This window comes from Dipodomys merriami, unplaced genomic scaffold (genome assembly GCF_024711535.1).
Source record: "Dipodomys merriami isolate MVZ:Mamm:240054 unplaced genomic scaffold, mDipMer1.0.p SCAF_37, whole genome shotgun sequence".
Taxonomy (NCBI): domain Eukaryota; kingdom Metazoa; phylum Chordata; class Mammalia; order Rodentia; family Heteromyidae; genus Dipodomys; species Dipodomys merriami.
The window spans coordinates 5141989-5165658 of NW_027205270.1; the positions used below are offsets into that span (position 1 = coordinate 5141989).

At 35.5% G+C, this 23670-nt stretch overlaps 1 long non-coding RNA gene across 4 annotated transcripts; it reads right to left on the minus strand.

Annotated features, from left to right (window-relative positions):
* Positions 1-1349: 1349 nt before the first annotated feature.
* Positions 1350-21814, minus strand: LOC138804574 (uncharacterized). 4 transcript variants are annotated; one of them, XR_011365299.1, is made up of 4 exons: positions 21693-21814; positions 13028-13242; positions 1760-1923; positions 1350-1434 (listed from the first exon to the last, which is right to left on the minus strand). It is a non-coding gene; the product is annotated as an uncharacterized lncRNA (long non-coding RNA). The 4 variants fall into 4 exon arrangements; XR_011365300.1 differs by lacking the exon at positions 21693-21814 and adding an exon at positions 20875-20951; XR_011365302.1 differs by lacking the exon at positions 1760-1923 and having other exon boundaries at positions 1356-1434.
* Between the last annotated feature and the right edge of the window lie 1856 nt (positions 21815-23670).

Sequence of the window (23670 nt, forward strand, 5' to 3'; positions counted from 1 at the left end):
AAGAAATATCTATACTATTTTTGTCTTGATGTCCTTATATGCTAAAGTTACTCAATAGTGTTTTAAAATCATATCTGAAAGTTGGAGGTTTTTATATTCTATGGCATGCTACTATATTCATATTAAACTAAATCTCCTTTGAAATAAAAATAAATGTGTCAAGATGTTTGTCTTGAGAAAAAGAGATAAATAATAGTTATTGATTAATTAGAGGCAAGAATCTATTGGGAACCTTCCTGGAAGTTATGGAACCTAATACAGGACAACTGAGTCCTGAGTCAGGGGAAGTTGGTTGCGAGGAGCTTTCCATGACAATGCAGTGTTTCCTTGAAAAGCTTCCCTTTTTGCCCTTGTTCCAATCTCCAAGTACTAGAAAATCAATAGAAGTTTATCCACCTGTAGATCATTTAGGAAGCAAGAGGACATAGCAAATACTCTTAGATGTTCATTTGTCTTGGTAGAAATTATGTTAATATCTGAGTTTGCAAATATGATGATTAAGTACATGTCAAAAGAACAAAACTGTTCAAATGATCTAAAATTTAATTTATCACCACAAATTTCAAGAGATACAGAAAAAAATAGAATTCAAAAAACTTTAATATGCTGGACACACACTTAATTCTAGCTACTCAGGAGGCTGAGATCTGAAGATCACTGAAGGTAGAGATAGCCCTGGCAGAAAAGTCTATAAAAATCTTTTCTCCAATAAACTACTTGGACAAAGCCAGAAATGGCACTGTGGCTCAAGTGGTAGAGAGTTAGCCTTAGGCACAAAGAGGCTCAGGGAGAGTGCCCAGGCCCAGAGTTCAAGCCCCAGGACCAGCAAAAACAAACAAGAAAAAAATCCATAGAAGTCTAAGCAAAAGGGCTTGGCAATGGAAGTAAAAGATCAAGAATGAGATTCAATCAGATGTACTTATGTATATGTGTTATAGCTTTAAGAAATTATTTAATGTGAACCATGATGTAATAAAAAGGTAGTTGGCCTTAGCATATCACACTCATTTCTGAGAGCTTATATATAGATTTTGTTTGGATTTTATTTGGTTTGGATATAGATTTTGTTTGGATTTTATTTGGTTTGGATTTTATATTTGACATCATAATCTTTTATTGTTTAAATAAAGAATGTTGTAAGGTACTGTGAGAAATTTCCAAAGCCAACAAAATAAAACATGTAAGACTAAAATATGTCATAATGTAAGAAATGGAAATTTTTAATAGATTTCAAACAACATATTTCATTGATCTATGTCATATATTATGACTCTTATTTGAAGAACTTGTAATAGGAATGACTTGCATCCTGAATAATGTGGGTTGATTCCAGAAAATCATTGGACAAATATTCTTTTAGTTAAGATTGAAGTATCTCCTTTTATTTCAAGTTGATTCCGAATCCATAGCGCATTTCGTCTCAACTTATTTCTCCTGGAAGAAATCCTTTATTAATACAAGAGATAGTTGACCGTAGAGCTTAAAAAATTTCTTAAGTGTTTTACAATGTGACTTCTGCTGACATTTAACAATACATGAAAAAGTTCTTTCATTCTCTTCTCCTGTTGAGAACTTGGAAGAGTTATTTAATTTGTAATATTTTCACTGACAGAGAAAAACAAGAAGATTTGTACTTTGATTTCCTGGTTTGATGACCCTGAATAAACTGCAAAGATTTCATCCACATAAACTGTTAGACTGCTAGATATATGCAGGCTTATACATACTGTTTTCATATTACTCATGTCAAATAAACTACCTTAACTGTCCGTGTAAATCCAGCAAGTAACATCATTTTCTTAATAAAGATGTTCCCATTCATACAAAATGTGGCATACTGATGGATGAGAAGAGGTAGCATTAGCACTGCCTTTGCTGCAGCTTCTTTCTTACATACTTTGTCATTCTATGCTCTAAAAACATCTGTAAAGAACCAAATGCAACAGTTCTAAGTACAATAAACCTTCATGTAAATTGAGCAAATTTTTTAAGTTAGTGGGAAAAGACAGAGGAATGTTTCTGAAGCTGACTCTGATGCTGCCAGGGTCTGACATTGACAATGAAAAGATATTTTTTAAAATTACATTAAGTGAAGTAAGCCAAGCCCAAAGAAACATAGGTCCCACCGTTTCTCTTATTTGCAATATCTAGTATATGTCTAAGTCAAGCAGAAAAGGTCAGATAAGGTGATGTTAGGAAAATGAACCCTAAGATATGTCTTCAAATGTTTTTTTTTCTTTCATGCGATTGTTTCTAACGCATTTATAAGATTATTTCTTTGTTGCTTTGTATGCCCCTCCCCCACAGTATAACCCCTGCTTTCACTGTATTTGATGTAGGTATAATTTGTGGAGGGGAAGGGGAAAAACAAGTCGTTTAAATAAGGATACAGGTGGACCCGTTGCAACAGTGAGGAGTACAAGTTTTTATGTCGAAAACGAACGTTACAACTTTGGTGTGTGTGTGGGGGGGGAGAATTGGGTGGGGGGGCGAGGGAAGGATGGGAAGGGATGGGAAGGGGAAACAAAGGAGGAGGCTACAATGCTTGATAAGAAATGTACTCATTATCTTGCCCATGTAATTGTAACCCCTCTGTACAGTATTTTCACAATAAAAATAAATAAAAATAAAAAAGAAAAGGTATTTTTAATTTATTTTAATTTTATTTTTTGCCAGTCATGGGGCTTAGACTCTGGGCACTGTCCCTGAGATTCTTCTGATCAAGGCTAGCACTCTACCAGTTGAGCCACAGATCCACTTTCAGCTTTTTCTGTTTATGTGGTACTGAGGAATCAAACCCAGGGCTTCATGCATTCAAGGCAAACACTCTACCATTAAGACACATTCCCAGCCCCCAAAGAGGGGGCTATTATGCACTTGTTTTTTTCTCTTACTTAGTAATTACTGTCTGTGGGCTTGAATTTAGGGCTTGGGCACTGTACCTGAGTTTTTTCCTCTCAAGGCTAGTGCGCTACCACTTTGAGCTACAACTCCACTTCTTGTTTTCTGGTGCTTAATTGGAGATAAGAGTCAAATGGACTTTCCTTCCAGGGCTGGCATCAAACAGTCATCCTCAGGTCTCAGCCTCCTGTGTAACTAGACTTATTGGTGCCTGGCCTATTACTCATTCTTAAGCCATTAGTTAGGTGGTGTTCCCTGAACATATGCTCAATATTAATTGTTGAGCTTTCCAAACTCTTAGTCATTAACTATGAGGATTGGTATTGTATTTACTTAATTTCATAAGACCATACTATTTTGAATTTTTGGTCTCCGATTACTTCAATAAATGCTCTGACATTTAAAGAGCTAAACTTAACTTCATGTAAACACAAATCCTAATATAAAAGATGAAGAATTAATCAGGCACTGGAATACTTTTCACAAATACTGTCTACTATTTTGAGAAAGCTCTTCTCTACTAGAAACAGGAATTAGCTCTTCCTGCTTTTATAGTTTAGCTTAGGTTTCTTCATAACCATTTCACTTGGTTTGTAGAGGCATACTGAGCCTAAAATTAAAAGCATAAAAACAAAATTCAGTATGCCATCTGGTTAAATTGAGCACATACAATTAATTCATGGTTAGTTAATAGTTAATTTGCTTTAGGAAAAAAAGCAAATTGAATTTTTAAATGATGTTTGCCATTTAGATAAAATGATTTACCCAATCACTTCATGTCTTTTTGTCTAGCTATTAATTCTCATTGAGTTTCTTAGAGAAGAAGCTAAGCTTCCATGTAGTAGTAAGAAATTATTAAAATGAGGATACTCATTCAAATTCAAACAATTGAAAGAGGGGACACATTCAACTTTTATCCTCATTAAAGAATTTTGTTCTAAAAATTATCTTTAAGTAGTTGTACAAAGAGTTGCCCTTTAACAAAGCGTTTCATAAATACAACACACCTAGATGAATATCATGCCATTGAACATTCTCCCCTTCACTCGGGTTTCTTCTAAAGCCTGGGGTTGTTAGTGAAACCTGGTGTGACTCCTACAACCCAGAACCTGAAGAGCATGTGAAATGAACTCACCTAGAAACATGCCTCCACACCTCACCATGCCACGAACCAGAGAACCAGAGAAGTAGATTTTTGAAATACAATTTTTAAGTAAGTGCAATTTCAACCTGAAGGGACTCCCTCAGTGCATTTGCATCTCTCTCAGCCTCTGAACTTCTCCTGCCTGGGATGAGCTGCTGTGGTGGATGTCACAGAGGGAAGGACAGGGACAGACTGCATCATCGCTTCTTTCTTTCACCTGCCATTAGGCAGCAAATTCTTAGCAATTAGGAAACATTAGCAGAACCTTGCAGTGGGTTGGGTCCTGCACAAGTATTGTCTTTCCCCAGATCTCACAGTCATCGCATGAAATACACGCCGTACGAAAAAATGCAGCGTCAGGCACTTAAGTCTCAGGCCTGAAATCCTACCTACTCAGAAGGCTGAGATGCGATGAGCATGGTTCAAAGCTGGCCTGGGAAAGTTGCTGAGATTTACATCTAACCAACCTTCACCAAAGCTAGAAGTGGAGCTGTGGCTCAAGTGGTAGAATATTAGCCTTGAGAAAACAAAAACATGCTCCGGGAGAGTATCCAGGCACTGAGTTCAAGCCCAAGACAAGCACAAAACCAAACAACAACAACAACAAAAAACACCCCCAAATACCACCTCCCCCCAAATAATTCACAAGTCAAAAATAGCATTTGTAAGACCATGGAGCTTTTATAGATGACATCTATGGGAGTAAAAATTCATCTATAAAATAATTACTGTTAACCAAAAACAAAACTAAACAATAAACCCAAACAATTCTTTCTTAATTGTTTTGTAATTATAAGTGAAAGAAATTACTGTCAGGTCCTGGTAAGCAGCTGTGTCTACATGAATAGGGATCAAGTCTTGTGTGAAGCTGTTGACTTGTAGTGTGTATTTGCTTGTAACCAACACTCACAGTTTGAAATATTGCTAGAATACATTTCAACACAATTGTTAGATTTTATAGAAGCATTACTGTTATCACTTTTTTGTGTGCAGTGGTATGATAAATAATTGGAAAATAATTAATTCATAATAGTCTTATTTAATGCATTAATAACCTGGAGTTTAATGTATTACATTGCTAAAATCATGTTATCTGCATAGTGATTTTGAAGGATGAAGTTCCTTAGCATATATTTGCACCACATGATTTGTCCTTCCTCTCAAATCTTTTTCTTGTTAGTTGCTATCATTTCTTATTTACTTAGAAAAAATATTCATTATATACCTGCCTGTCTGAGGTACTATGATAAATGCACATGCATTTGCTTTAGAATAAGACAGACTAAATCTTGATAGGATAGAGTTTTTATTCACTAAAATGGAGGAGATGTCATAAAAAATTAGGCTTGAGAAACATAAATCCGGTTTGTTTCAGGAAATGTTAGGTTCAAGGAGGAATGTTAGGTTCAGCTGAATTTTCAAATGACTATTTGGATAATGAGTTTGGATATTTTATGAAAGCCTTGGGTTAGAAACACAAATTTTGAATTGTGAGAGTAAGGGTAGACAAAACAGTAATAAGGGTAGAAAAGAGTAGAGATCTGCTGGCTGAATTAATATGAAAGGATCAAGATTCAGGAGAGATGGAAAACAAACAAAATAACAAGTAAACAAACAACAACAAATTATAATAAGGAGTAGCCACATGAGATGATTGCGATCAGAAAACCAGCATCCAGGTAAAGAAAGTGGGTCAAAACTTAGGGACTGATTATACAACTGGCACGCTTGTGGTTGCTGGAATAAGAAAGAGGATGGCCAGTGAATTTATGAACAACCTAGACAAATCCTGTTTTATGACAATGTGGCAAAAACTGGGCTGACCTGTGTCAAGAAATTGAAACTGAAAGTAGAGATGCTTGTGAATTGAACATTTTCTCCCATTAAATCTTCAATGGCTGGAATGAGAATGATTTCAGTGGGCTTATGCTAATGTGCAGCAAAATCACAGACGCTTTAGAAATGGAAAACGACCAGATGGGCACCATCTTCTCATCCGGAGATCCGTTTTAGTTCCATTGAGCTCAATTATGACTCCCTAGTAACGTCTTAAAATACACAGGTCCTGAAAATATTACCAAAGTGAAAAATTTGTCTTATAGGATGGAAAAGTCTGGTGATCTTGTTTCACTATTCAGTTACAGCATAGTTTATATTTATTACTCCTTATAAATCAAGGATAATTTCTTGAGAGGCAACATGGCTTCATATTAGTTATGATCACTGACTGCAAGGATTCACATCCCAACTCACCTTCTATAAGCTCTGTGACTTTGAGAAGACTTACACCTAAGCTTTCTCATTGGTAAGAGAAGGTAATAATATTTGACTCATAATGTGGTTTTGGATGTTGAATGAAATATTAATGTGATAAATAAATAAATGTAATAAATAAATAAATAAATAAATAAATAAATAAATGTAATAAGAAATAAACTGGTAAGCTTTCTGTTGAATAATACATATCAAATGTTTACTTGCAATTAGAAGCATCCAAGTTTTGGGTACCTATATGAAGTTGTGAATATTATTATTAATAGCACTACTAATATTACTATTACATGTAATAGTCTGATAATTACTTTGTCAGAGATAAATACAACAGCAAGGAAGAAGGTTGTAGAATTTCTGGGAGACTGGAGAACAAAGGTCTGCATTCTCTGCAGACTACTGATTTCTATGTTGGCAAGCCATTTACTTGTTACAGCAACTTACTAAGCAGCGAAATTAAAGATACAGAGTGTCTCACAGTTCTGCAACTACAACCAGTCAACATTAATTTGGGATATTAATCAAATTATTCTTAAATAGCTATTAATATTCAAACATTATTTACAGAAGAGTATATATATCACATTTTCTTGATTCATTCATCTACTGAGGGGCATGTGAGTTGGTTCCATATCTTAGCTATGGTAAAAAATACTGCAATAAACATAGTTGTGCAGGTAGCTTTATAGATGCAGAAAAGGCTAACAAAGATTTTTAAGGTAAACTGAATCTTATGAATGTGTACTCAAAACACCATGAAAAATTCATTCAGAATTTCAATGTATGTAAACTAGATGACATCTAAAGTTCTGATCCTTTGACTCTAAATACTGTATCAACATTTTGTGTGTTTGGAGAACCCAAATCTTTCATGAGTTTGAAAATTCCCTAAATTGAAGAAAGAGGAAGAGCATTAAGAGTGGAGTTCTAGTGTTGGCAATGACTGTCTCCTTTTCTGACATCAAAATAGGAAAATCAAGCCTTCATTTTTTTTTTTTTTTGTTAGTCATGGGGCTTGAACTCTGGGCCTTAACGCTATCCCTTAGCTCTTCAGCTCAAGGCTAATGCTCAACCACTTGAGTCACTGCATCACTTCCGGTTTTCTGAGAGGTTTATTGGAAATAAAAGTCTCACAGACTTTCCTGCCCAGGCTGGCTTTGAACCGTAATCTCAACTTCCATCAAATCTCAACCTCCTGAGTATCTAGAGCCTTTATTCTTATCAATTCCTTCACAAAATTCTAGACCATCACTCTGAGACAAGAGTTTGTCATTTTGTATGTATGTGTAAAAGTGGAAGAAAGGATAGAAAAGGAGAAAGACATACACAGACAGCCAGACAGATAGACAGTCAGAGACACAGACAGATGTAAACACATACACAGACAGAGAATAGGGGAGAGATAGAGGAGAGGGAGAGTCTGTATTCAAACACCTGAGAAGGGATAGAGGTATAAATTATGGTTCTGCTGAAACAACTCCAACTGAGTAAGACAAGATATATCAAATGTCTGTATTATTCTGATTGGTCCATACTACAACTGAGAATCTCTTAAGCTCTCAGATCCCATAGTATCCAGACAGTTTGTTATTTGATTGATTCTCATACTAAATATTTTTATGAATGCATTTTATCTCCTTCTGGGATTTGATTTCATGTAGATATGGCATCAGTCACATTTTCTGTCTCAAGGCATCCTTCAGCTGTGGAAGACTGCTCAGCCTGTGAGCAGCAGATAAAAGTGTCGGTCATTAATGCTCCCAAGGGAAGCTTTGAAGAGACCATCTGATGTGATTCTTTAATGTTATTCTAAGAATCCCAATCCCAGACATATGAAATGTAAGTACCTATCACAGACATGCGGTCAATACCATTCCCTTATTGACTATTGTCCCTTCCTTGTTCAACCTCTAAACTGCCCTCTCTTATTCCTCCTGAAGAGCACCTTCTAAAAAAACTCATATTTGACTCTTTGTCTGCAGAATTGCTTTAGAATTTACAAACTAAGACAATTTCTTTCTTCCTTCTTCCCACCCTTCTTTCTTCTTTTCTGCTTCCTTCTCTTCCTTCTTTCTTCCTTTCCTTCTTTCCTTCCTTCCCTCATCCCTTGTTTCCTTCCTCTCTTTCTTCTTTCCTCCTTCCCTATAGTCCGTCCTTCCAGCCTGCCTTCCTGCCTTATTGCCTACCTCCCTTCTTGTTACTTTCTTGTTTGGGGGATTTTTTTTTTTGTTTCTGTTTGTTTGTCTGTTTGCTTGCTTTGCTTTCTTTTTCTCACATTAGAGCTTGAACTCAGGGCCTTGACCTTGCATACTTTGCTTGGTTGAGTTCTAACAGCTGAACCACACCTCCAGAAAAGCTTTATGTTCCTAACTTTGGAGATGGACTTTTCTGATGGGCTGGCAGATCTTCAGGGCTCAGCCTTCTGAGTAGCCAGAATTACAGATGCATGTCACTGGTACCCACTTTCTTCCTCTTTTTTCTCTACCTCTTTCCCCTCTACTTTACCTGTTCAATGAGAAGTACAAGTCGTTACGTCAAAAACTAATTTTACAACTTTGGTGGGAGGGTGGGGAGTATTGGGTGGAGGGGCACGGAGGTGGAGGATGGAAAGGGATGGGAAGGGGAAACAAAGGAGGAGGCTACAATGCTTGATAAGAAATGTACTCATTATCTTGCCCATGTAATTGTAACCCCTCTGTAGAGTATTTTCACAATAAAAAATAAATAAAAATTAAAAAAATAAAAATACTATTTTACTACAAAAAAGGAAAAGAAAAAGGTAAGGGATTGTTTCATTGTTCTAGTTTCTCACCTGAGAAACCCTTCTTTTCATCTCTCTTTTGTTCCTTATCTCTTCCCTCTCTTTCAGATCTCCTGCTCCCAGTTTAAGTGCAAATATAGTCACATTAGATCTACTTTGACAGAGAATTGTTCCCATTGACATGACAATTTAGACTGTTTATAGTTAACATTTTGTATTATCTATTCTTAATGACTTGTGTCTTATTTTTATTGAGAAAATATTTTACAGGACACTACAGGACGGTATGTTGAAAAGTTTACAATGCTGGGGTGGGGGGTGGGAGGAGTTAGGGAGATGGGAGGGAAGTGATGGTAGGGGGGAAAACAAAGGAGGAGGTGACAATGCTCACTATGAAATGTATTCACTACCTTACTCATGTAACTGTAACCCCTCTGTACAATATTTTTACTATATATATATATAAAAGAAAATATTTACAATTTCATAAAGGCTAGATTTCTAAGTTGCGTTAAGCACTGTCATACTTTTTATATTTTATGCTATTTGTATTTTTGCTAAGACAACATCATCTCTATTATTTTGACTTTAAGATTTTACTCAAGCTGGCAAAATTAGCTATCAACATACAAGAAACTGAATCTAGGTACTCATATATCACCTTGCACCAGAATCAACTCTAAATAGACCAAAGACCTCAATGTGAAAATATCACAGGATGGGGTAGGTGAAACCCTAGGCCTTCTAAGCGCAGGGCAAAACATCTTAAACAAAGATCCAGAATCACAAAAATCAAATAAAGACTGGTTAAATGAGATTTTATCAAAATGAGGAGCTTCTACATACCAAAAGACATAGCTAGCAAGATAAACAGAAAGCCCAGAGAATGGGAGAAAACTTTCATTAGCTATACATCAGTAAAGGGCCTCATATCTAAAATATACTTAAAGCTCAAAAAATTAAAACACAAAAAATGAACTCTCAAAATCTCAACAAACCAATCAATGAAAGTACTAAAAACTTAAAGACTTTTCAGAACAAGAAAAGAAAATGGCCAATAGACACATGAAGAGATGTTCAACATCTCTGGCCATAAAAGAAATGCTAATCAAAATGATATTGAGATTCTAATGGCCATTATCAAGACAAATAACAATAATGTATGCTATCAGGAATGTGGCCAAAGATGAACTGTGGGTGGGGATTTAAACTCATTCAACCACTCTGAAAAACAATATGGAAGTTCTTTAAAAGTCTAAACATAGAGCTTCCCTATGACCCAGCAATCTCACTCCTGAGCATTTATCCAACAGACCACAAACCAGTTCACATTAAAGCCACCAACACAACCATGTTTATTGCAGTGTTGTTTATAGTAGCCAAGATATTGAATCAACCTAGATGTACCTCAGTGGACAAATGGATCAAGAAACTGTTTTTTGTTTGTTTTTTTTTGGGGGGGGGTCCGGTCATTGAACTCTGGGCCTGGGCACTGTCCCTCAGCTCTTCAGCTCAAGGCTAGTGCTCTACCACTTGAGCCATAGCACCACTTCCGGCTTTTTTTCTTTTTGCGTATGTGGTGCTAAAGACTTAAAGAGAGACTTCTATGAAGAGGAAATAAGAATGTCCAATAGACCATGAAGAAATGCTCAACTTCTCTAGCCATAAAAGAAATGCAAGTCAAAACAACATTGAGATTCCACCTCACCCCAGTTAGAATGACTGTAATCCAGAAATATATCAACAGTTGCTGGAGGAGATTGGCCAAAAGGGAACAGCACTGCATTGTTGGTGTTGAGTGTAAACTTGTTCAAACATTTTGGAAAACAGTATGGAGGTTCCTCAAAAGGCTACACATAGAGCTCTCCTGTGAGCCAGCAATCCCACTTTTGGACATTTACCCAAATGATCACAAGGCCATACTAAAGCTACCAGTACAACTATGTTTATCTCAGCATTACTCACCATACTTAAGATATGGAACCAATCCAGATGCCCTTCAGTAGATGAATGTATCAAGAAAATGTAATATATATAATGGAATTCTCTCAGTTTTTCCCTCCCATCCCTACAACAACAAATCCAGTTCATTCATGTAGTGTCCAGTGAGGACCGAGCTGCATTTGTTTATCCTTGTTCCCTCCTATTTATGTACCCTCCTATACTCTCCCAAATAGAAACAAAATAACAAGACAAAAGGAAAACAAAAGCAGCAATAATGGTAACTAAAAAACTCTTGTGTTTTCTTTTCTAGTAGTTCCTTTCATAGAATATTATTTTATATGATCATCTGTATACAGCCATTGAGCCTTTACCCACCAACCTATGCATATCCTCCTTTGGCTTCAGGATGTGTATTGTATATGACCACAGTCCTTTTATCATGTCCCAGTGTGCGTGCATATGTATATGTATGTATGTATGTATATATATATATGTATACATCCTTTTATCATGTCCCAGTGTGCGTGCATATGTATATGTATGTATGTATATGTATACATACATACTATATAATATATATATATATATTTAAATCATTGAATGTGTTTAACATACTAGTTACCACAAGTTAGAGAAACCATGGAGCCTATGTTTCTTTGGCTCTAGCTTCCTTTGCTTAATATAATTTTTTCCAAGTCTTTCCATTTTCTTATGAATAAAACAATATCATTCTTTCTGATGGATAAGTAGAATTCCATTTTGTGTGGGTATGTGTGTTTGTGTGTGTTTGTTTGTATATCACAGTTTCTTGATCCATGGGCCTGGGAAGGTGGCTCAGTGGTAGAGTGCTTGCCTTGCATGCCTGAGGCCCTGTTTTATAAGAGTATTCATCACACTTTGTTTTTATTTTTATTTTTTAAAATTATTTTATTGTAGTATGGAGGTTCCTCAAAAGACTCCACATGGAGCTCCCTTGTGACCCACCAATCCCACTTTTGGGCATTTACCCAAATATTTACAAACAAGACCACACTAAAGCTACCAGCACAACTATGTTTATGGCAGCATTATTTACTATAGCTAAGATATGGAACCAACCCAGATGCCCCTCAGTAGATGAATAGATCAAGAAAATATGGTATATATACACAATGGAATTCTATGCCTCCATCAGAAAGAATGACATTGCCCCATTTGTTAGGAAATGGAAAGACTTGGAAAAAATTATATTAAGTGAAGTAAGCCAAGCCCAAAGAACCATAGGTCCCATGGTTTCCCTTATTTGCAATATCTAGTATGTGTATGAGTCAAGCAGACAAGTTCAGATAAGGTGATGTTAGGAAAATGAACCCTAAGTTATGTATTCAAATGTATTTTTTCTTTCATGCGATTGTTTCTAACGCATTTATAAGATTATTTCTTTGTTGCTCTGTATGTCCCTCCCCACAGTATAACCCCTGCTTTCACTGTATTTGATGTTGGTATAATTTGTGGAGGGGAAGGGGAAAAACAAGTCGTTTAAATAAGGATACAGGTGGACGTGTTGCAACAATGAGAAGTACAAATTGTCATGTCGAAAATGAACTTTACAACTTCGGTGGTGGGGGGAGGGGAGGATTGGATAGGGGGACAAGGGAAGGATGGGAAGGGATGGGAAGGGGAAACATGTAATTGTAACCTCTCTGTATAGTATTTTCACAATAAAAAATAAATAAAAATTTAAAAATTTATTTTATTGTAAACATGCTATACAGAGGGGTTACAGTTACATGAGTAAAGTTATGAGTACATTTCTTGTCAAGCATTGTTACTCACTCCTTTGTTTTTCTTCCTTCCCCACAACAAAAATTTTTTCTATTGGAATTTAGCATTTTTTCTCATTTGTCTTTGTTTTTCTCCCATCATATATATATATATATATATATATATATATATATATATGTATAATGTATTAAATTTACATCAATTGATTTTCTCAGTGCTTTGTGTCTGTCATCATTACTTACTATTATTCACCATTGTTGTCTTTGTGGCTATTCCGAAGAACAAATTTTATTGAAGATGGGTACCACTCAACTTTCCATCATCATGAAGAAATACAGGACATAGGCTGATTGTGAAGGAAAAAGATATTTTGGTCATTGTCCTGGAGCTTCAAGTCCAACATTGGGTAGCACATTGATTTAAGCTTCAGCTGAGGGCAACATACAGTAACCTGAGCCTATGTTGTAGAAGGAAGAGAAAGGTAAGATCAACCACCACAGTCTTCTTTAAAGTCATTTTCTCAGTGCCCTTCCAATATTGCCACCCTGGAGACCAAGCCTTTACATATGGACCTTTGTGAGACATAATTGAATCAGATCAAACACAGTTGTCACAGAGCTGCATTCCCTGCTTCCCACAGGCCTCACTATCTCTTCTTGTGTATTACTTCCACTAACTCAGCCATTCTGACACCCTGATTTTCATTTTTGGCGTCCATATTTTTAATGTTCAATATACATGTGCCTCTATCTGTAAACTTGAAAAAGTATTTAAAGTATATCTAAATTCTGTTACATGCTTGACATCATTCTGTTCACTGTGTTAATCACATAGTTTTATATTTCTGAGACATTATTAATCTTCATGTATATGCATATGTAGATCATTCATCATTTTCAGGTTTGCTATTTCCCAATTTTTGTTCTACTTTCCTAATATTCAATGACTTACTGTCACTTTTTTCAAACACACAACACATTTTCTTTTTTCTCTTACTATAAATACCAACACATAGTTGTGGAGGTGGGAGGAAAAGAATAGTAGGGGAAAACAAAGGAGGAGGCAACAATGCTCAATAGGAAATGTACTCATTACCTTGCTTATGTAACTGTAACCCCTCTGTATAGAAATTTTACAATAAAAATGTAAAAAAACCCCAACATACTGGGATAGGAGAGAATATGGAAAGTGGTGACATCAATCAAGATGTATTGTATTCATAAACTGCTTTGGTATATGGTAACTCCCTTGTACAACTACCTAAAGATAATAATAATAATAATAGTAATAATATTCTGAAAACATACTCTCACAAGCTTCCAGCTCTTGGCCACTGAACACTAGGCCTTGTTATTCTTTCTCTAGTGCTGTGAATGCCCTAAACACATCACATTGAAGACAAATTCCTCCAGATCCCAGATAAACAGCATTCTCTTCTCTATTGGAAATATTTCTTCTTCCATTGCCCTTTTCCTCATTGCTTTCTTTTCCTCATTGGGTCATCTATGTTAGTCCTCTTTTTTTTGTCCCTGTTTTACCTACTTGCTACCATCCAATTTATCTAATTATCCTATTTCTGAAAGAATTTAGTTTTATAAAAATATTAAATACATTTATTATTTATCCATTTTTGTTTCCGTTCCAAGACATCTCCCTTATGTTTCATAGAACTAGGCCTTCAGAACATTTGTTTTTTTTTCTTTTCTGCAGATCTTGCTTCCTTTCTTCTGACAATTTATTGCACACTAACAACATGTTTCTTTAGCTACTTTTCAGAATTAAATTTCTTCTTGTTCTATTTTTATATTTTTTGGGTCATGTTCAGTAGCCAATATATCATTAACAAGAAGCTAAAGGTTAATTTGAATAATGTAAGATGTGTAAATGAAGCTTAAACAAGCTAGTAACCTTGAAAAATTAAAACAGAAATATTTTGCATACTGTAATGCTAATGCTTTGAATTTCCTGGCAAGATCCAAAGAATCAGCAGCAATTAATACAATGTGTAAGACGAAAGAGATGTTTGGTCAAAAGAAGTAGTTATTATTTACTAGGACTGTCCACTTATTATAAATCAGAAGTAAACAAATGTTCTACTCAGTGTCCTCTTATCTCACCCCTTAGATGCAACAGTGTCCAGATCCCCAAAATAATTCTCCCAAACTCAGAGTTTCCATTAAGCACTGCCCTAACTAAAAAGACTATATCAAGAGTAGAAAAATTACTTATAAATTAGATTCACCTGACTTTCAGTTTGATCATCCCTCAGCATAAACAGAGGATGGGTTCCATGACTCACCTGTGGATACTCAAGTTACTTAGAGAATGGGGCATAGTATTTTCATGGAACCCACTCATACTCTCATTTAAATCATCTCTGTATTATTTAGAATACTTAATCCAATGTACATGCTATGTAGATAGCTGTTAATACTGCATGATTTAGGGAGTCAAGACAAAAAGTCTGTATATGCTTATTGCATTAGAATCTTTTACAATTTTTGCAAAGTTTTTTCTGCTGCAGGTTGAATATGTGGATGTGAAACTCTGAACATGGAAGCACAACTGTACTATGAAGAGTTTATTTTCTTCTGCTTTCCTTTCTGACCTTCCAGATTACCAAGACAACAGGAATCTTACGTTTAGTGATTGTTCCTGGGGTCCTATACTATGTAAGTTATATATAAAAAAACATAGCTTGAAGTAAAACAGGTCTTTGTACATTTGAAACTAGTGATTTTATTTGGAATATAGAATTGCTGCTATTTGACAAGATCTTAAAACCCTTTACCCTAATTCTTTTAAAAGTTTTTAAGTTGTTTGTTTGTTTTTGCAGAACTTTGTCCAGGCCTGTAATTTTCTTTGTGATATGGCTTTTTATATGGCTTGCCAGAAGCCAGGCACTGGTGGCTCATGCCAGTAATCCTAGCTACTCAGAGGCTGAGATCTGAAGATCATTGTTCAAAGCCAGCCCAAGTAGAATGAACCCCAAGATAAGAACTCAAATGTTTTTTCTTTCTTGCTATTGTTTCTAACATATTTATAAGATCTTTCTTTGTTGCTTTGTATGTCCCTCCCCCCACGGTATAAACCCGGTTTTCACTGTATTTGATGTTGGTATAATTTGTGGAGGGGAAGGGAAAAAACAAATTGTTTAAATAGGGATACAGGTTGACTCATTAAAACAAGGAGATGTACAAGATGTTATGTCGAAAACGAACTTTACAACTTTGGTGCGGATGAGGGGCGTGGGGCGAGCAGGGGGAGGAGCAGGGCACGGGGGGCGTGGGGGGGATTGGGGGGGATGGGAAGAGATGGGAAGGGGAAACAAAGGAGAAGGCAAAAACGCTTGATAAGAAATGTACTCATTACATTGCCCATGTAATTGTAACCCCTCTGTACGGCATTTTCACAATTTAAAAAAAAAAGTTCATGAAACTATTATTTTTAGTAAAATACCAAAAAGCTGGTAGCTGTAGCTCAAGTGATAGAGTAGCATTGAGGAAAGAAGCCTTGGGACAGTGCCCAGACCCTGAGTTAAAGCACCGTACCAGCAGAACACACACACACACACACACACACACACACACACACACACACACACACATGCACACATGCACACACACACACACACACACACACACACACACACACACACTATCTCATCAGAAGTTAAGAAGCAAAGACTGTGTTGAAAGTTAGCAATTCTAGTCTCAGTCTGAGTTATTTCTCTTTCAAGTCAATTAATCCATTACCACTTAACTGGGTGTATTATATGGTTCAGTAACAGGCTTAAGATCTAAAGTTTAATTACATTTCCTTTTTTTTTTCTCTGTGGAGTTTATGTTCCAGTGTGAGTAAAGGTATAAAATGAAATAAAGTTTATAAAGGATCATATAATATGGAATCATATGGCAAGAAATTCAAAGAAAAATCTCCTAGGGATGAGGAGGAACATATAAACTGAGATGGAAAAATGTGTAGGAATATGAGAAGCAGGAATGAAGTGGAGGAACTTGCCAACAAAATCTGACAGAGATTGATGCATTTAAGAAACTTAATGTCTGGCTTGAGCAGAAGTTGAAGAATGAGACATTTTATGAATCTAAAAGGAAGAGGGATTAATATTACAAGTTGACTGTTCAAGTATTTCTAAAATCATGAACAAAACACTCCTTAATGAATATATCAAAGTTTCCTCTGACTTTTTAAAAAAGAAGATTCTTGATTAGCATTTTAGTATGGAGGTGGAATCATAGAAGGCGGAAATGTTCACAGCTCCTCTCTACTTGAGAGATGGAGAAGTTTGGTATAGTTTACCACAAGATGATAAAGATGAATATTACTGAAAAGTAATGGCAAAGAGAGATCATTGACATGTAGTCAATTTTATTGTATATTTGATACATTTCTAAGCCAAGTCTCCATAAGATGAAGGGAAAAATGATTAGGGCATAAAAAATGGCTTGAGCCATTATGCCAAGTTAATTTTATTAATATGTTAATAAACCTTGAAATTCATATTAATTCTGGACGCACTGTTTCTACCTCATCAAGGCATAATAATCATTCATATGAACATATTTTTCTGCATTCTTTGTCTTTGGAATGAAAATCTTTAAAGAAGATAGGGAAAGTGAGATTGTAATTATTCTAGGTTTTATAAGTTAATTTAAGGAAGAGTGTTCAAGGCTCTAGGAATTTGGGTTTTCCTGGATTGTTGCAAGAGAGATAAAGGAGGAGAAGGTAAAGTTATCAGAAAGATGTTTCTAAGATCCTTTCAATTTCCCATAATTTACAATACTCAGTGTATCAAAATACATGACATTGGTATATCATATATTGACCTAAACATTTTTCTGAGCAAATACACTCCTTTTATGCATTGGTCCTGGAACTTGAACTCAGGGCCTGGGCACTGTTCCTGGACTTTTTGGCTCAATGCCAGTGCTCTACCATTTTAACCAAAGCTCTACTGGCTTTTTTTTCTTTTTGGTGGTTAATTAGATATCAGTGTCTCACAGACTTTCATGCCAGTACTGACTTTGAGCCACAATCCTCAGATTTCAACTTTTTCAGTAGCTAGGATTCTAGGAGTGAGCCACAAGTGCTGAGCTAATATGTTCCAAATCTTTTGGCTACTGTGTTTGCTATGCAAATTTGATGGAAATGGAAAGGAAAAGAATGTTTTTCTTTTTGTCTCTGTCCCTTCTTTCTCTTTGTTTCTTTTTTTTTTTTTTTTGCTCTGTGTGCCTGCGTGTGCATATGTTTATTTGTGCAGAAAATAAATGATGGTTGTCTGCACCAAGAACTCAATTCTGCATCTGTATTAGATTTGGTTTCTATCTGAAAGAGCAGCCTGCATGAACAAGAATAAGAACAAATGTTAGCCATCTGCCTAGTGACATTAATTGAAATCCTATCCACAGCAACTTGCATACTACTTACTGTCCTTTCCAAAGGATTGACATATTTCCATCATCTGTAGAAATCCAGTCTCACTCACTAGGGATGCTATCAAGCTTTCCAGACCAAGATTGAACAACAGCAATGGTGCAAAAAAGGAAGCTTTTTCCAGCTCCTCTCTCCATCTCTTCTTCCAGGTTCCCAAACAGAACCAAGTTAGAGTCACACTCAAGACAGGAAAATGATGTTACAAAAAATGTTAGCAAGCAGAATAGTGCTTAAGATACAGGCTCAGAGCTGGAAAGGTGGCTCAGTGGTAGAGTGCTTGACTCTCATGCATGAGGCCCTGGGTTCAATACCACATAAGCAGAAAATGCTGGAAATGGTGGTGTGGCTTAAGTGGTAGAGCTCTAGCCTTGAGGTGAATTGTTCAGGGACAGTCCCCAGGCCCAGAGTTCAAGCCCCATGATTGCAAAAACCAAAACCAAACCCAAACCAAAACAAAAACAAAAAAAAACAAAAAAAAATCCTATACAGGCTTAAAGTGGTATTTTAAATCCCACTACTACTACTTCTAAATAGATGTTTTACCTTAAACACATTATTGTGCCTTTATTATCTAGTAGTTTTAATGTAAAAAAATATAAAAACAGCAGTATTGTTTTAAGATTTAAACACTTACTGCATTAAAATCTCCTATAACTCTAATATGATGCTAGGCTTTGTTACTAAAATTATAATCCATGAAGCATAATCAGGGTTTTAATTTATCCTCTAGATTCTGACCTTCCTTTTATCTGAATTACATATTGTGGAAAAGAAAGAGACCATTATTACCTACTTTCTCCTTTTCTTTTCATGACTGTCTCTTCCCATTAGTTAGCATCATCTGGACTAATCAATAGAAATTCCTCATAGATATTTGGAAATACTTGTCATTTGTTTTTTTTATTGTAATGATACTGTACAGAGGGGTTACAGTTACATTAGTAAGGTAATGAGTACATTTGCAATCCAGAATTATTACCCCTCCTTTGTTTTACTCCTACTATCCCTACTCTCCCTACCTCCAAATCCTCCACCCTGCCCAAGTTGTAAAGTTCACTTTCAACATAGTGTCTTTACTATCTCATTGTTACAATGCATCAACCTGTATCCTTATTTTAGCATTTTTGTTATTTCCTTTCCCTTCCCCAGTTTAGAAAAATATGTATACAAGATGCAGGGCACGGGAATCAAGTACAGTGACAACAGAGGTTATACCATGGGGGAAGAACACATAAAAGAAACAAAAAAGATCACATAGTACATTAAAAGCAGCAGTGACCCTTTGGGTCAATATCCAAAAATGGGATTGCTGGGTCATAGAGGAGCTCTATGTGGAGTCTTTTGAGGAACCTCCATACCGCTTTCCAAAGTGGTTGAACAAGTTTACACTCAACACCAACAATGCAGTAGGGTTCCCTTCTACAGAGAAAATTTTTACTAGTTATGATTGGCTCATGCCTATAATTTTAGATACTTGGGAGCCAACAATTTGGAAGATTACTGTTTGAAGCCAGCCTGGGCAGAACAGTTGACTCACATATCCAAAATAATCAGCAAAATGTAGATCTGGAAGCATGGCTTAAATCATAAAGTACAAGTCAACCAAACTGAGCAGGTGTAAAGTACTGTGTTCAAACTCCAGCACTGCCAAGGGAGTGGGGCTTCTTTTATCCATCTCCCAAGTATCCAAAAATATAGTTATGTGTCACCACACTGATCCTGAGATTTGAATTTCTGACATATCTATGGAAGCAACAATAATTAATGATGGATTAGATAAATGATGGTCAGAGAGAAAGAAATCACTGTTGTCTCTAATATCTCTTGCTGAGTCAATTAAGTAAATGAAAATGAAAATATATTTTAGTGTAGTTGAATGGATTACAAAAGTCAGTGTTCTGAGGAAGAAAACACAAGCATTAAAATTTTAGACGTGAAAGCTTTTGCATTGTTAGACATGTATGCCAGATTCCTCAACTTCATGTGGGATGATTGGTTTTTCCTGCTCCACTTATATCAGGCTTGGCCCGTGATTTATGTCGGTAGATAAAGTATAGGTAGAAGTATTCTACTTTGCATATATACTTGTGACAAAGCACAGAACATTCATTTCGTGCTCATTCCATCACTGTGTCTGCTGGGTCATGAAGGGTTGTTCCTTCATTTTGGATTGGAGGACAGAAGCATACATTGACAAGGATTCTTCAACTGTCAGAGCAATGTTCAATGTGAGCATATTACACCTCTGATATAATTAGCTGACATGTGGAGGTTATTTGTTACTGCATCATAATATAACTTGAATTCACCACTATAAATTCTAAATGAATATGTTACATAGATACAAATTTGGTGTTTAAAGAGGAGATCATATATAGACATATGGATTTGTGATCCATTACCAAATAGATTTTAGGTTTAAAGAAGGAATTGTATGTATGCACCTCAGCAATTATGTCCACACAGAATGGGTAAGTGAGTAATATAATACTCCCATATTAAAGTTTGTCAGAGAAGAGATGATTAAAAAAAAAGGAGACTATAATGAGTAAGAAAGCCCAAAGTAAAGACAACAGCTTCAGATTAAATGCATTAGAAAAGAAAGTTAAAAAAAATCATGAAAGTCTTTTTTTACCTTGATAAGAACTTCGTATGAGAGGTAGAAGCAGATTTAGACCAGAACTTACTGAATAAGCTAGGCATAGTTCCTCCATTTCTATGTCTTAGTAATATAATACTCCCATATTAAAGTTTGTCAGAGAAGAGATGATAAAAAAAAAAGGAGACTATAATGAGTAAGAAAGCCCAAAGTAAAGACAACAGCTTCAGATTAAATGCATTAGAAAAGAAAGTTAAAAAAAATCATGAAAGTCTTTTTTTACCTTGATAAGAACTTCGTATGAGAGGTAGAAGCAGATTTAGACCAGAACTTACTGAATAAGCTAGGCATAGTTCCTCCATTTCTATGTCTTTTTTCATCATTTCAGTGAGGATTAAGGAGGTGGATGTTCAAGGCTGCAGTTAAATTTAGTATAAAAACAGGAATTGTAAATACCTTAGCAGGGTAGCCTTGGACCTTTTATTAGGGTAGCCTAATAACCTTTGGGAAGCACTTATTTGTCAAAATTGGACTGTATGCTTTTCTAAATAAAAAATGATTATTAGTTTGAGATTACTTTTTTAAACCTTCTTTTTCCTTCTCCAATTGACATGAAAAGTTAAATGAGTGCCCATTAATTCACTTAGAGCTAATCCTTTTGACTGTGAATGTTGCTCTGTACTTTCCTAAACGTTTACTTAAAATAAAACTCTAATTTCTGAAAAAGTCTTATTATGTGGGATATGTCCATCAAACAATTTTCTTGTCACCATGTACACCATAAATGCACTTAATGGGCAACATTATAACAGTTGTAGAAAACTGAGCACAAAACTGGTTATTTACCCACTTACCTTGCCCCCTAAAAATGTTTTCTATCAGATTTCTCTCCTCCTAAAGAAAGAGTTAATGAAAACAACCTTATAATCCATTTGTAGTGTAGTCTTTGTTGATACTATTGTTCCTATGTTGAACATCTCTTTCAGTTGGTAAATAAGTCCCAATAGAATTTTCACATCCTCCATGGTAACATATTCTTCTATGACATTTCTGAAAATAGCTTTTTAGGATTTGGTGTTATAGATTCCTAGTTGAGAAGACAATAGAGGCACAGAAAGCAATAAAAAACACACTTCCACTAGTAGATAATGGCTTAACACGTGTGTTATATTTCTTTGAAAAGAGATTATGTGTGTAAATACTGCATTTCAGAAGTCAGAATTAGAAATAGCTGCAGTTGAGGACAACAAAAGGAAGATGATTTTTGTAAACAAACAGAAAACCCAATAAGGTATATTTTCTTTTCTGTGAAAGATAGACATCAGAGGAGCTAAAACTCTATCATGTAAACACAGAAGATGCTGAATGAAATAATTCACCCATATCATTTCTTCCAAATGTTTCCCAGAGAATTGTAAATTTTATAGGTCATAAAAGTTGTTGAAACCAACACTTCAATTATAAAGCAATGTCACTGGAATAAGATGGAGTCAAGAGCCCAGAAACATATCAGAAAGCCTCCAAGCAAGAGAGCAAATGTCATAAGCATTACCTATTCATCCTGCACTACTGATTACATACTTATTGTATTGGCCATCCACTAGAGCTGTGGCAGATGAATAACTTTCCTCAAGAATCACACAACTTGGTGAGAGCTGAGACACTACTATCATGAATATAATGATAAACACTGACTTATAAATAGGTAGTAAAATACATAATACTCATGTAAGAATTTTAGAGTTCTTGTAAAGCTATTTTCCCTTATGTGTTTTTTGGGGGAAGATAGTAATATAGCCTTATGTGTTTGCAGTAAAGAAGATGAACTAAGTATCTGAAACATTACAAATGAGGTTTCATGTAGATATCACTTTTACCTTAATTATCTTTAAAGGTATAACTAAAATATGGCATATTTCACACACTTCAAGTCAGTACTCTTCAGTCATAATATACTCACATGTTTATATTATTACAGTCAAGATAAATGAATACTTATTTCCATTAGCCCAAAAGTTATCTTGTATTTCTTGGTACTTCTTTCACTCTACACCCAATTCAAATGGTAGAGGATAGATAACTTTTATATGCTGCCAAAGGCCAGTTGGATACTTATAATATAATTCATGAAAAATACAAGATTATAAACTTCAACATTAGCCTGCCTAATCTGTTCAAAATATAACTTACCTCTAATGTGGTGGCCCAAAAGGCTTGTTTTGTGATGCATGTGATACAGCTGGATTAATGGTATTGTGACTTGAAAGTGCTTTTCCAGGTTTGTGTTGGTTTGTCTGGAGCACAGTAGACCCTGCAATAGGCTCTTGGGAAAGAACTTCTCAGAGCAGTAAAGTGTTCCAAACACACATGCATATTTCACTTTTATGCTAACAATGCCTGAGCAGCCACTATACATCCTTTTTCAAACTCTCCCTCTACATTCTAATGATTTATTTAATATAAATGTATATTATTATGAACAACACTCCCAGATTAATTGAATTTTGAGTCCCAGATGAACTTGCCTTGGAAGAACGAAGTCAAATGATTTTAGGTGACTTTTTATGGACCAAAGGTTGAACATTCCCTGGTCCTAACCACTGACCTATTTTACTGGTACTATGGATTAGTATTTTTTTCTAGAATTTTATATAAATGATATCACACAGTGTGTACCTAGTGTGCTTCCATGATTTTGAGACTCATTCACATCATCATACATGTCAGTAGTGTCTTAGTATGTGAATATAAAAGTGCAAAGAATATTGTATTCCAGTAAGTAAATAAAATATAAAAGCACATGCCTCAATATGGCCGTAATAAATAACTATA